Source organism: Vipera berus (assembly GCF_964194415.1).
Source record: "Vipera berus genome assembly, chromosome: 1".
Classification (NCBI taxonomy): Eukaryota; Metazoa; Chordata; class Lepidosauria; order Squamata; family Viperidae; genus Vipera; species Vipera berus.
In genome coordinates this window covers 360,030,855-360,044,876 of record NC_138202.1, presented here as the reverse complement: position 1 = coordinate 360,044,876, position 14,022 = coordinate 360,030,855, and the positions used below count along the sequence as shown (strand labels likewise).

The 14,022-nt window shown below is 49.1% G+C and overlaps 1 long non-coding RNA gene across 1 annotated transcript; it reads left to right on the top strand.

Annotated features, from left to right (window-relative positions):
* Nucleotides 1-11,069: 11,069 nt before the first annotated feature.
* Nucleotides 11,070-13,423, top strand: LOC308672157. The gene is made up of 3 exons (XR_014027355.1): nucleotides 11,070-11,236; nucleotides 11,565-11,817; nucleotides 12,831-13,423. It is a non-coding gene; the product is annotated as an uncharacterized lncRNA (long non-coding RNA).
* Nucleotides 13,424-14,022: the final 599 nt, after the last annotated feature.

Here is a 14,022-nt window from a genome sequence, read left to right as displayed (position 1 = left end):
CGCCAAAGGCGCACGGAACGCTGTTACCTTCCCACCGTCGTGGTCCCTATTTTTCTACTTGCATTTCTACGTGCTTTCGAACTGCTATAGTATGATTCCCTGAAGAATTTCAGCATTTAAGGGGCTTCCCCAAAGAAGAGCGGGGGTGGGGTGTTCCCCCTATTCTCCAAAGCACCAGAAGGCAGAATAAGAAGCGACGGATGGAAACGGATCGAGGAGAGAATTAAAGAGAAATTTCCCGACCGTGGAAACAACCAGTGGAACAGCTTGCCACCAGACATTGTAGGTATCCCATCAGTGGAGGTTTTCGAGAAGGGACTGGGCAACCATCTTGTCGGCAACGGTGTAGGGTCTCCTGCTTGGGCAGTGGGTTGGACTAGAAGACCTCCGAGGTCCCTTCCAGCTCTGTTATTGTCATCCGTGCTTGAAGACCCCCACTGGATCCCCCTCCAGGTGTCTTGAGGCAGAACCCCTAAGGCAGTGGTCCCCAACCCTGCAGTCTGTGGATCGGTACTGGGCCGCGGCATGCCAGCAACTGGTCCGCACAAATGAGCAAAGCCCCATCCGTGGGATGCATGCAGCACACAAAACCACACCTCCTCCAGTCCACGGAAAAACCTCTCTCCACGTAACCAGCCCCTGGTGCCCAAAAGATTGGGGGCCTTAGGTTTTCCTGCTTGAGCAGAGGGTTGGACTAGAAGACCTCCAAGATCCCTTCCAGCTCTCTATTCTGATTGATTGATTGATTGATTGATTGATTGATTGATTGATTGAAACTTTCCCAGTGTGTGCGTGCGTGCGGGTGTCTTCCCTTTCAGTTTGGACACCCGCCCATCCCCGTTCCCGGCTTCTTTCTGCAAAACTTAAATCAGTTTAAAAAAGGCAGCGGCGACTATTAAAACGAAGGAATCTGTTTTCACACTCTGGGCAGAAAAACACATCCGGCTCGTGTCCTCCTTGGGTTTTGTTCTGGCTGCCTGGCTTTCCGATCGGAATCAATTATTCAGGATCCGCCGTTAAGTTGGTGGATATGGATTAATAATTGAGCAGGCCAAAGTACTTTCGCGCTCCCGAAAAACCATCAGGTCTAATATTTTGACAGTCCAGAGCTCATGCCTTGCCTTGGGTGGCCAGGGAAATCTGCCTCAGTTTCCCCCCACCCCCACCTCCTTTTTTAAAAAAAATTCCTCCTTGGTGCTCTGGCTAACTTCGCCCCACAGCTGTGGGGGGGGGGGCGATGTCCAGATGACCAGGAAGATCCGTTAGCCTGGACTAGACCTGGGAATTTTACTTTGGCCCTTTAGTTGTCCCTATACCAGCCTGGGTAAGGTCAAGCAGCTGCGAGAGGGAATTTGGAGTCTTTCTGGACAATCAATTCAAGATGAGCCAGCAAGCGTGCAGCGTCAGCCAAAACAGCGAATGCAGTCCTAAATTGCATTAATAGAGGGAGTCAATCCAAATTGTGTGAGGTCCTAATACCACTGTACAAGGCCTTGGTAAGGCCACACTTGGAATACGGCATCCAGTTTTGGTCACCACGGTGTAAAAAGAGATGTCAAGACTCTAGAAAGAGTGCAGAGAAGAGCAACGAAGATGATCGGGGGACTGGAGGCTAAAACATACAAGGAAGAGTTGCTGGAATTGGATCTGCCTAGTTTAATGAAGAGAAGGACAAGGGGGGACATGATAGCAGTGTCCCAATATCTCAGGGGCTGCCCCAAAGAAGAGGGAGTCAAGCTGTTCTCCAAAGCGCCTGAAGGCAGGACAAGAAGCAACGGATGGAAACTCATCAAGGAGAGAAGCAACCTGGAACTAAGGAGAAACTTCCTAACAGTGAGAACAATTAACCTGTGGAACAGCTTGCCACCAGAAGTTGTGGGTGGTTTTCAAGAAGAGATTGGACAGCCATTTAACTAGGATGGTATGAGAGTCTTGCTTTGAACAAGGGGTTGGACTAGAAGGCCTCCAAGGTCCACACCCACCGAGTTTCATCCACTTCCTGCAGTAATGCAAAAAGTGCCTTGCTTGCTGTTGCTGAATTTTCTCATTAGGAAGAAAGAAGCCAGTGGGACTCTAACCAAAAGCTGCCCCCCCCCAGGACAATATGCTGCTTACTCAGGAGAAGTAAGGCCTCTATAATGCCTCTGTTGGGAGGGGGCAGAGCTAGCTGCATCGCACAGATTAAGTTTTGGCTCAGTAAGCCTTCGTTGGCTGGCAACACCCAACCTGGAAGCCAAGATCAAAGAAAGCACTTCATGAGCTTGTGCAAAGAACGCATTCAGTGTGTGTGTGTGTGTGTGTGTGTGTGTGTGTGTGTGTGTGAGAGAGAGAGAGAGAGAGAGAGAGAGAGAGAGAGAGAGAGAGAGAGAGAGAGAGGGAGGGAGGGAGGGAGGGAGGGAGGGAGGGAGGGAGGGAGGGAGAGAGAGAGAGAGAGAAGAATAATTTTGCTGGAGCAGGGTTGGACTAGAAGACCTCCAGGATCTCTTCCAATCTGTTACTCTCTCTACCATATTTATGGTTACTTGAAAGAGCTACTTACCAATAAAGGAGAATGTTTATAGCTCAGGACTGAAATCAGAAATCCTTAGTCCAGATCTTTCATGACCCAACTAGGGAACATCATCAGGGCTAGAAGGGAGGGAGGGTTGAGGAGGAGGAGGAGGAGGAAGAGGAGGACAACTGTGGGGTCCCTGGTGCCCTCTGAGCTTGGTTACTTTCCTGCCAGATGTTTCATGACCCAACTAGGGAACATCATCAGGGCTAGAAGGGAGGGAGGGTTGAGGAGGAGGAGGAGGAGGAGGATGAGGAGGACAACTGTGGGGTCCCTGGTGCCCTATGAGCTTGGTTACTTTCCTGCCAGATGTTTCGTGACCCAACTAGGGAACATCATCAGTGCTAAAAGAGGGGAGGGGGTTGTGGAGTTGAGAAGAGGAGGAGGAGAAGTGGGGGAGGACAACTGTAGGGTCCTTGATGCTCTCTGAGCTGGGTGGTTTCCTTGCAGACGTTTCATGACCCAACTAGGGAACATCATCAGTGCTGGAAAGGAGGAGGAGGAGGAGGAGGAGGAGGAAGAAAGCTGTGGGGTCCCTGGTGCCCTCTGAGCTTGGTTGCTTTCCTGCCAGACGTTTTGTGACACAAGTAGGGAACATCATCAGTGCTAAAAGAGGGGAGGGGGTTGTGGAGAAGAGGAGGAGGAGGGGGAGGACTGTGGGGTCCTTGGTGCCCTCTGAGCTGGGTGGTTTCCTTGCAGACGTTTCATGACCCAATTAAGTAACATCATTTATTTATTTATTATTTATTTATTAATTTAATTTATATACCGCCCTTCTCCCTGGGGACTCAGGGCGGTGAACAGGGCAATACATAAAAAACTAGATACAAAAATTAAGATTATTAAAACATAATTAAACAATGCCCATAAAATTAATACAAATTTAAGATTAAAATTCATTAATTAAAAATCCCACCCCGTCCCATCAGGCCAGGCCAGCTTGTTTAAAGAGATGGGTTTTAAGATCGCGCCGGAAGGAGCGGAGATCGGGCGCCATCCGGAGCTCAACCGGAAGATGGTTCCATAAATCCGGTGCACCCAGAGAACGCCCTCCCCCTGGGGGCCACCAGTCGGCATTCTTTGACCGGTGGCACCCTGAGGAGGCCCTCTCTGTGGGAGCGTACTGGGCGGAGGGAAGTTGACGCCGGCTGCAGGTGCTCCCCAAGGTATTCCGGACCCATGCCATGAAGGGCTTTGTAGGTCATTACCAACACCTTGAACCTCACCCGGAAGACAACTGGTAGCCAATGCAGCTCGCGGAGCAAAGGTGTGACATGGGAGTATCGGGAAACTCCCAGTACAACTGAAGTAGCCAAAGGACCGCTCGGGACGACAGGCTAGTTAACAACAAGTTTATTTAGAGCAAGGCAACATTGAATGACTTGTTCGGCTTTTATAGCCGGCAGCTGGTCGCGAGGACCAATCAGAAGTGTTTGTTTTGGCGCCGTGTCAGACGGGGACCAATCAACGTCGTCTTCTTCTGACAGCTCCGGCTTTCGCGTGGTGTGGTGTTTTGACAGCCGCGAGCTGTCAGTGGTTGCGCCTGCGCTGTGCGGTGGACGCTTTGACAGCTCAGGCTTCTTCACGGTCCGGAGTTTGACAGCCGCGAGCTGTCAGTGGAGGCGCCTGCGCAGTGCGGGGAACTTTGACAGCTGTCAAAGTTCCCGCGTGTATTCCTGTCAAGCGGCTTTACTTATATACTTTGACGATGCCCTAATATTTGTACTTGTTAACATATATACACTTCCATTGAAAGAATGTTTACATATACAATACACCCCTTACCCCTCCCCTGGTGCGTTTCTTTCCTCTTGGATGTTTGAACCTGACCACTGATAGTCTTTTAGATAGGTGGGTGGTTTCCGATTCCTGGTTGATCGGCGAAGGGGTGGTGGGTGGTCTGGGTCTAGTTCTTCATTTTGATGTTCAACTTCCTGGTTTGGGATAGGCAGCATTTCCGGTGGGGGTTGTACGTCGGCACTGGTTGGTTGCTCAGCATTGTGTGGTGGTTGTCTGGGTCTGAGCTGGTCAATATGGCGGCGTATGTTGCCCTGTGCCTGCGTAGCTATAAGGTATGAGATGGGCCCTGTTTGTTTTATTACAGTCCCTTGGACCCACTTGTTTTTATCTGTGTATGATCTTGCCCATATTAGTTGACCAGGGTTAAGTGTGCGGCCGGGGCGGGGGTGTTGTGGTTCTTCTGGGTATGTGTCGGGGTGCAGTCTGTCGAGACGTGTTATTAGCCTCCTTCCCCATCTTAATTCCGCTGGTGATTTGCCGGTTGTGGAGCATGGCGTTGTGTGTTGTGCTAAGAGGAACTGGCTGAGTTGCCTCTGCCAGTTCCCTTTAACGAATTTTTTTAACGCTTCTTTCGTGGATCGTACCATAATTTCTGCCATTCCGTTCGACGATGGGTGGAACGGCGCCGACGTGACCAGCCTAATACAATTCCTCGTAGCGAAGATCTGAAATTCACGAGAGGTGAATTGAGGTCCATTGTCGGAAACTATGGTGTCAGGTAGGCCGTGTGTTGCGAATATTTTCCGTAAGGCTTGAATAGTGGCTGCGGACGTTGTTTTCCTAAGGGGCGTGACTTCCAGCCACTTGGAATAGCTGTCCACTGCTATTAAGAAACTTTGGCCCTGGATAGGCCCTGCAAAATCTATATGTATACGTGACCAAGGGTTCCTTGTAGTCTCCCATTTATGGATCGGGGCCTGGGGGGGTTCATTCCTGGTCTCCTGACAGGTATAACACCCACCCACATACTTTTCAATTTGTTTATCTATGCTAGGCCACCACACGTAACTTCTAGCCATTGCTTTCATTTTTACAATTCCAGGGTGCCCTTCATGTAAAATGTGTAATGTTTGGTCTATGTTTTCCTCTGGTATGATGACCCTATTTCCCCATAGCAGGCATCCTCTATGTGTTGAAATCTCGTTTTTCCTATTATAATAAGGTTGGAATTTGGGTTGTGGGTTTTGAGCTGGCCACCCTGTTGTGGCCCATTTGAGGACTCTGGCAAGTATTTTATCTTTTGCTGAATTATTAGCTATAATGTTTGCAGTCAGGGGGCATTCAGGAAGTTGAGAGATTGCTAAAATTTGGCTGGCTGGGGCTGGGTCTGAGTCCCTGGTTTGAATGGGCAGTCTGCTGAGGCAGTCAGCATGTCCCAATTCCTTACCTGGTTTATGTATTAGTTGATAAGAATAGGCTGCTAAGAACGTTGACCATCTTAAGATTCTCGGAGAGAGAATTTGTGGTGTAATTTTATTCCAAGTAAATATGCCTAGCAGGGGTTTGTGATCTGTAAATATCGTAAATGGTCTTCCATACAGATAATCATGAAATTTTTTGACCCCTGCTACTATCGCTAGGGCTTCCCTGTCAATTTGTGCATAGTTTCTTTCAGGTTTGGTCAGAGTGCGAGAATAGAAGGCTATGGGTCTTTGTGTGCCATCCTTGAATAGGTGACTTAAGACTGCCCCAATTCCGTAGGGAGAGGCATCGCAAGCGATGCATATTGGGGTGTCTTCTCTGAAAAGGGTGATGGTTGAGCTTTGACAGATAATCTTTTTTAACGATTGGAAACTATTTTCATGTTCCTTGGTCCAGGACCAAGTTGTACCCTTGTCAAGGAGCCTATGGAGAGGCTCTGCAATAGTGGCTTTGTGGGGAATGAAAGCATGGTAAAAGTTTAACAGTCCCAAAAAGGATTGAAGCTCTTGCTTATTCCTAGGGCTGGGTGCGGTTTGAATAGCCCTTAGTTTCTCAGAGGTGGGGTGGATGCCCTGGCTATCGATTTTATACCCTAGGAATTCTGTAGAAGTGACTCCAATGGAGCACTTTTCCCGCTTAAGTTTGAGACCGGCTTCTCTGAGCCGGCTCAGCACAGCTGACAACCTGTCAGCTAAACTAGCTTCATTTTCTCCGGCGATGAGAACATCGTCGAAATAGGGGCAGACCCCGGGTATTCCCTTCAGGGTCTTTTCCATGATACCCTGGAAGATACCCGGGGCTGCAGATATGCCGAATTGAAGCCTCTTAACTTTAAAAGCACCGCGGTGGGTGACAATAGTTTGCGCTTCCGCGGTGTCGTCTGTAACAGGCAGTTGTAAATACGCCTGCGTGAGGTCAAGCTTGGCGAAAATGGTGCCAGAGCGGATGGAAGCAAATACGTCCCTTACCGCTGGCACCGGGTAAGCATGGGGGCTGAGGGCTAGGTTGACTGTCGCCTTATAGTCAGCGCATACTCTCACTTCGCCATTAGGTTTGATTGGGGTGACAATAGGGGTCTCCCAGGTTCCCCCATCTGTTGGCTCAAGCACCCCTAGACTCACGAGTCGGTCAAGCTCGTTTTCAATTTTTTCTTTGAGGGCAAAGGGTACCCTCCTAGCTCTTATTTTAATTGGTTGGATTGCTGGATTTAATTGCAGGGAAATGGGGGAACCTGTATATTTCCCTAAAGTGCCATCGAAAACGTCGGCGTACTTTTCGCAAACGGCTTCCAGGCTGGGTGTTTGAATGGTATTAACCCCTGATAAGGCGATGCCTAGTGGAGTGAACCAGTTAAGCCCTATCAAGTTGGTACGGTTCCCTGGCGTAACTAAAACCTCCAGGGGACCTTTGAACCCCTTATACTGTACAAGGACCTTGGCTTTCCCTTCCAACGGAATAGGGGTTTTCTGGAAGTCTGCAAGGTGAACCTGAGTTTGTTTCAGGGGAATTTGTCTTCGGCCTTTCTGACAGATCTCCTGATAGGTTGTTAGCGAAATTAAGGAGACCGCTGACCCTGAATCCACCTCCATGTGGCAAGGCACCCCCTGAATTCTGACCCAGACCTTAACCTTGGAACTTATGCAGTTTACCCTATCGATTGTCTCAACCCGGTTGCCTGGTGGGGTTTCCCTGTTGGCCTGGGCAGCCGGCCTACCTGGGGGGTTTGCCTCCACCTCATTGACGTTGTCCCGGCCCTTGCTGCGGCACACCGGCTTGATGTGGCCAGTCTTCCCGCAGTTGTGGCATTTTGCGTTCCTAAAGCGGCAGCTTCCTCGGGCATGGTTGCCCCCGCAGCTGGCACAGGCGGCTCGTTGCACGTAACGCGGGGGTGGCGGTGGAGGGTCCCTGAATCCTCGGCGGTCCGACGTTTTTCCCCTCCTCGGCTGTCGGTGCTCCATCCTGCGCTGTAGGGCTTCTCCATCGGTGAAATCTACCGACTCTCCGCTGTCGCTGAAGGTTGCGCTTTCCTGGTAGACGGTCGCCGGGGTCTCTGGGGTCGTGTTCGTCGGCTTCTTTTTGTGGCTGTGTTCGTATGCCATGATCTCCCTGGTCAGCTCAGCCAGATTCATGTCGGGTTTGGACGTCAGTTTTTTTTGTAGCTTCTCGTCCCTCAGACCGATCACCACCTGGTCTCTGATGCGGTCTTCCAGGTCGGGGAAGCAGCAGTTCCGCGCGGCGTGTCTGACCCCGGCGATGAACTCGTTGGCGGGCTCGTCCTGCCGTTGTTTCTTTTGTGCGAATTGCACCCGCCAGTACAGTTCCGAGCGAGCCGGCATGTAGTACTTGTTCAGCTGGTCCACCAGGTCCGCGTAGGAGACTTCCGTGATGGGCACTGGGCTGAACAGCCCGACGGCTGCGTCGTACACCGGGGGCCCGCTGATGTACAGCAGGGCGGCGGCCTTTGCTCGGTCGTCAGTGATTTTACTGACGAGGAGAAATCCTTCAACTTGGCCGAGGTGTGATTGCCATCTCTCGGGATGGCGGGTATCAAACTCCCTCACACGGCCGAAGTTTGCCATGTCGTCCGGTCCTGGGTTGCTCCGATGGAAGTTAAAACTTCCGTGTCAGCTCTTGCCGGGAACTCTCTTCCTCGGCCGTGACTTCAGCTCCGGAGCGATCCCATCCTCGTCGCCAGTGAAGTAGCCAAAGGACCGCTCGGGACGACAGGCTAGTTAACAACAAGTTTATTTAGAGCAAGGCAACATTGAATGACTTGTTCGGCTTTTATAGCCGGCAGCTGGTCGCGAGGACCAATCAGAAGTGTTTGTTTTGGCGCCGTGTCAGACGGGGACCAATCAACGTCGTCTTCTTCTGACAGCTCCGGCTTTCGCGTGGTGTGGTGTTTTGACAGCCGCGAGCTGTCAGTGGTTGCGCCTGCGCTGTGCGGTGGACGCTTTGACAGCTCAGGCTTCTTCACGGTCCGGAGTTTGACAGCCGCGAGCTGTCAGTGGAGGCGCCTGCGCAGTGCGGGGAACTTTGACAGCTGTCAAAGTTCCCGCGTGTATTCCTGTCAAGCGGCTTTACTTATATACTTTGACGATGCCCTAATATTTGTACTTGTTAACATATATACACTTCCATTGAAAGAATGTTTACATATACAATACAACAACTCTCGCGGCTGCATTCTGTACGAGCCTTCTATCATCAGTGGTAGAATGGAGGGAGCACATCGATGTCAATGAAAATGAACATTGACATCAATGAAAATGTACATCTATATCAGTTAAAATGCACATTGATGTTAATGGAAACACACCGATGGCAATGAAAATGGACATCGTCAATGAACATGCACATTGATGTCAATGAACACGCATATCATCAATTAAAATGCACATTGATGTCATTGGAAACACATCAAGGTCAACGACCATGGACATCAATGTTAATGAACATACACATTGATGTCAATGAACATGCACATCGCCATCAATTAAAGTGCAGATCGTTGTCATTGAAAACACATGCTGTCAATGAAAATGCACATCGATGGCGGTCAAAATGCACATCGACATCAATGAAAATGCATATCAGCATCAATTAAATACACACGAAAATGCACATCAACGCCAATGAACATGCACATTGATGTCAATGACCATGCACACCGCCATCAATTAAAGTGCAGATCGTTGTCATTGGAAACACATCACTGTCAATGAAAATGCACGTCGATGGCGGTCAAAATGCACATCGACATCAATGAAAATGCATATCAGCATCCATTAAATACACACGAAAATGCACATCAACGCCAATGAAAGAGAAGATAGCCCAGCCAAATGTCTTGAGAATCGAGCAAGAATGTGAGAAATCAGGCTCCTGGAAGTTTGAAATGTTGGTTTATAAAAATTTATAGGCTGCCTATCTTCCCGCAAGCTGACTTTATGAGTGTTTACGTTTTTTGTCGTTTTGTTTTCCTTTGGCCCAGGATGGACGCCGATGATCGCTCCAAGCAGACTCAATCTTTAACACGCGTGGTGGGTTTTTTTAAAAAAAAAATTATTTTCCCCCACCCCCATCATGCCAAGAAAGATTAAAAACAAAACACAGTATAGCCTCTTGCAGAAATGGAAAGACGACGAAGCCCATTTGGTGCCCAAGGAAGTCTCTACCGTCCTTATAAACCCCACTCCCCCACCCCGGTCCTATCAATCAATCAGTCAATCATCCTGAATGGCAAAAGTCAAGGATGGCTGCCAGGTTTTAAGGAGGCTGCAGCCCCAATTCCCCAGAAGGAGGGGGATGAGGTCAAAAAAGTCAAGATGGCGCCCACAGCAGTGCAATCAAGCCCCTCCCAGCGCCGTTGTTTAGGTGCATGCCATATCTGAGGCATTTTTTTTTTTGGAGTTGGAAGGGACCTTGGAGGTCTTCTAGTCCAACCAAGTCAGGAAAAAAAGAGGTGTTTTGTTCCTATTGTCATGGCGGCCCTCTTGCCTTTTCTGACCAGATCCCCATGAAGGAGCAAGAAAATGCAGGCTACGACTCCAAACAAAAAGGACCGTATCCTTTGTAATGACGCTTGAACCCTGAGCAAATGGAAGATACAGGGATGGGGAGAGAGGAAGGGTGGAGGCTGCCTCTGCTAATGAATTAAGATCCGATTAATCTAATCTCTTGATGCAACACGTCAGGGTTATCCAACCTGGAGAACTTTTAAGACCCTGTGGCTGGGAAATTCTGGGAGTTGAAGTCCACAGGTCTTCAAGTGTTGCCAAGCTTGGCCACCTTTGCAATATATCAAATCAGCTGCAAGTGGTTTTGCAACCAGCATTGGGGAAAAAAACAATCCTAGCTAGTGTCTCAGCATTTCCTGGTACAAAAAAATTAAAATTTAAACCTTCCCGAAACTCAAGCTGGGATCATCATATATGGTCACCTCAACCTCAGTTTGCAAGATTCACCGGCATCCCAGGAAGTCCTCGACTTAACGACGATTAAGGGAGCCTGGCTACGACGGTTGCAAAATCATCACGTGACGTTAAATTGTGATTTATTTATTTATTTTTTTGCAAAGGTCTTTCAGCCAACGCGGCTGTCGTAAAACGAACTCATTGTTCGCCACGGGATGGGTTTTTCTTTTTCTTTGCCGGAAATCTGTAGTAAGCATAACTTGAGGACTCACGGTAGACTAATATAGGGTGTAAACTAATCTTGAAGAATAATATTCCAAATGTTTTTTTCTGCATAATTGCATCTTGGAAGATCTGCACCCAACATCATGGCAGTGAAGGAAGAAGCTTCTGATCGGACGTAGCCAAAGGTCAGCCAGGGTCAAAGGGCATCTGGAATTCAAGTCCTCGACTTACGACCACAATTCAGCCTGAAATTACCATCGCTAAGCGAGACAGTTTTTAAGTGAACTTTGCCCTGTTTTTACAACTTTTCTCGCCACCATTGGTAAGCAAAGCACTGTGGGTGTTATCTGGTCATAAAAGGTCATAAAAGAGGATCACGTGACCCTGGGACACTGTGACCGTCATAAGTACGAGTCAGTGGCCAAGCGTCTGAATTTTGATCACGTGACCACGGGGATGCTGCAACGGTTGTGTGAAAAACAGTTCTAAGTCCCTTTCCCCCCTGCCTTTGAACGATCACAAACTGTTGTAAGTCGAGGACTACCTGTAGTAAGCTCATAGTATGCATGACTGTGTAGTAGCTCCAAGCCTTATGGACCAATGGGTCACCCGTTTCATCAGTGCTAAACTCCTGGTTCATTTTTTTCCAGGAGAGGCTGGACTTTCGCCCGTCCGAAGGCAGGAACCGCCGGCAAGAAGGGAATTGGCTGAGGTTTCGGCAAACTTCTTACTAATGTATTATTGGACACGAAAGCCGTTGTGATCCACTCTCACGCAAATGGATTAAGTGGCAAGCCTTCTCTTCCGGCGACTCAATGCAGCCTCTTGGCGTCTGTGTAATGGATGAGGAGAAAAGGTCTACTCGGAGCTTTGGAAGGCTGAGGCTTACAAGCTGTAGCAACTGTAAGGCACCCGTCTCTCTCCAACAGAATAACGGAATTGGAAGGGACCTTGGAGGTCTTCTAGTCCAGCCCCCTGCTCAAACGGGAGACCCTAGCCTAGATCATTTCAATCAATCAATCAATCAATCAATCAATCAGAATAGAGCTGCAAGGGACCTTGGAGGTCTTCTAGTCCAACCCCCTGCTCAAGCAGCAGACTCTGGACAGGAGGAGGAGGAGGAGAATTGTGGGGTCCTTGGTGCTGTGAGTTTGGTGGTTTTCTTGGAGACGTTTCATGACCCAACTAGGGAATATCATCAATGCTAAAAGGGAGGAGGAGGAGGAGACAGTGAGGATCTTGGTGCTGTGCATGGTGGTTTTCTTGCGGACGTTTCATGACCCAAACTAGGTAAACATGATCAGTGCTTGAAGGGAGTGGGATTTGTAGAGAGGAGGAGGAGGAGGAGGAGGAGGAGGAGGAGGACTGTGAGGATCTTCGTGCTGAGCTGGGTGGTTTTCTTGCAGACATTTCATGACCCAACTAGGTCACCATCATCCGTGCTAGCATCAGTAGCACTGTTGATATTGCCTAGTTTGGGCCATGAAACATCTGGAAGAAAACAGCCAAGCTCAGAGAGCACCAAGGACCCCTCGTTTTCATCCTACCTTTGAAATTTTGGGCTGTACACTCCAACAGGAAACTCTTTGCTTCGACAAAAACGGGCGCAGCCTTAAAGAACAGAGCCTCCTCATCGGGTTATTTCACTGCTCTCATTCTCATGTCACATTTCCAGTTTTCATAGGTAAGGGTAAAGGTAAAGGTTCCCCCGCACATGCGTGCTAGTCGTTTCCAACTCTAGGGGCCGGTGCTCATCTCCGTTTCAAAGCCGAAGAGCCAGCTCTTGTCCGAGGACGTCTCCGCGGTCATGTGGCCGGCATGACTAGATGCCAAAGGCGCACAGAACACTGTTACCTTCCCACCGGAGTGGTCCCTATTTTTCTACTTGCATTTTTTATGTGCTTTCGAACTGCTAGGTTGGCAGAAGCTGGGACGAGTAACAGGCGCTCACTCTGTTACGCGGCACTCGGGATTCGACCCGCCAAACTGCCGACCTTCCGATCGACAAGCTCAGCGTCCTAACCCACTGAGCCACCGCGTCCCTCCAGTTTTCATAAAGGGCGCATAACCATCTGGCCCACCCACAGATGCTGACCATGCAGCCCGCCCACCCTTGGTGTTAACATCAGGAGGCTGTGAGAATCCAGAAAGCAGCGTGCTAAGGACGCAACAGCCCGGACGATTCAACGTTACAGGGGAAACCTGGGTTTAACCACGAGGAACATCTTGGGATCTCTTTCGAAGCTACTCAGCTGGTCGGTGAACCATAGCTGTGTGAAGCTGCAATTACCCTCCCCAAGCCGAGATAAATTCGATTTACAGGGATCATAATTGGTCCCCAAAGGGGTGTTCTGCTCGGGGAATTTAATTCTCAAACAACAATCAAACCTGCATACACAGTGTCATTTTTAAAGAGCGCTGTTTTGCTAATATCGTAAAGCAGTCTGTTACGGTTTCATTCCCAATCTCCTTTTTTTTTTCTTCCCCTGTTAAAATACCAAATTACCGAGCCCGGATTCTCTTTTTTTGGGGGGGGGTGTCTCTTTGCTTCTTCAGAAGGGGTAGTCAGATTCCCAGATGATTTGGGGACGGTTTCACAAAACAGACCCGCTCAACAAGGGCTAAGCATAATTTATTGTGGTTAAAACTTTTCGAGCTGTTGCAAAAACAGCCTTTTGTCAACCTCTGCGTCTTCGGCTGCCTCTCACCCAGCTGAGTTCATTGTCAAGCTTTTTGCATAAAATAATTGTGGGTGCGATGACTGAATATCCCCCCCCCTCGGGGAATCCCAAAGGAGAGAGGGTGAACTGAAGAGGGGCAAAACCTGGGGGCAATCAGAGGGACCAAGATGCTTCAAGGCTGATCGAGGGCAATCACCAGCCCGTATTTGGGTGCAAAACGAACTTTGATCCCACCAAGGGTTTTCCTACAGGCGTGCAAATGGACTTGGTGGCTTTTTATTATTATTATTAGTATTATTATTATTACTATTTATCTAAAATGCAAACATTCTCGACGGGTTTTTCCATCCTTTGTGGACTCCCTCAGAGGAGGATTAAAGATGAAGTCAGTCCTGCATGCTTTGAAGGATCTCCAGAGTACCGTTCC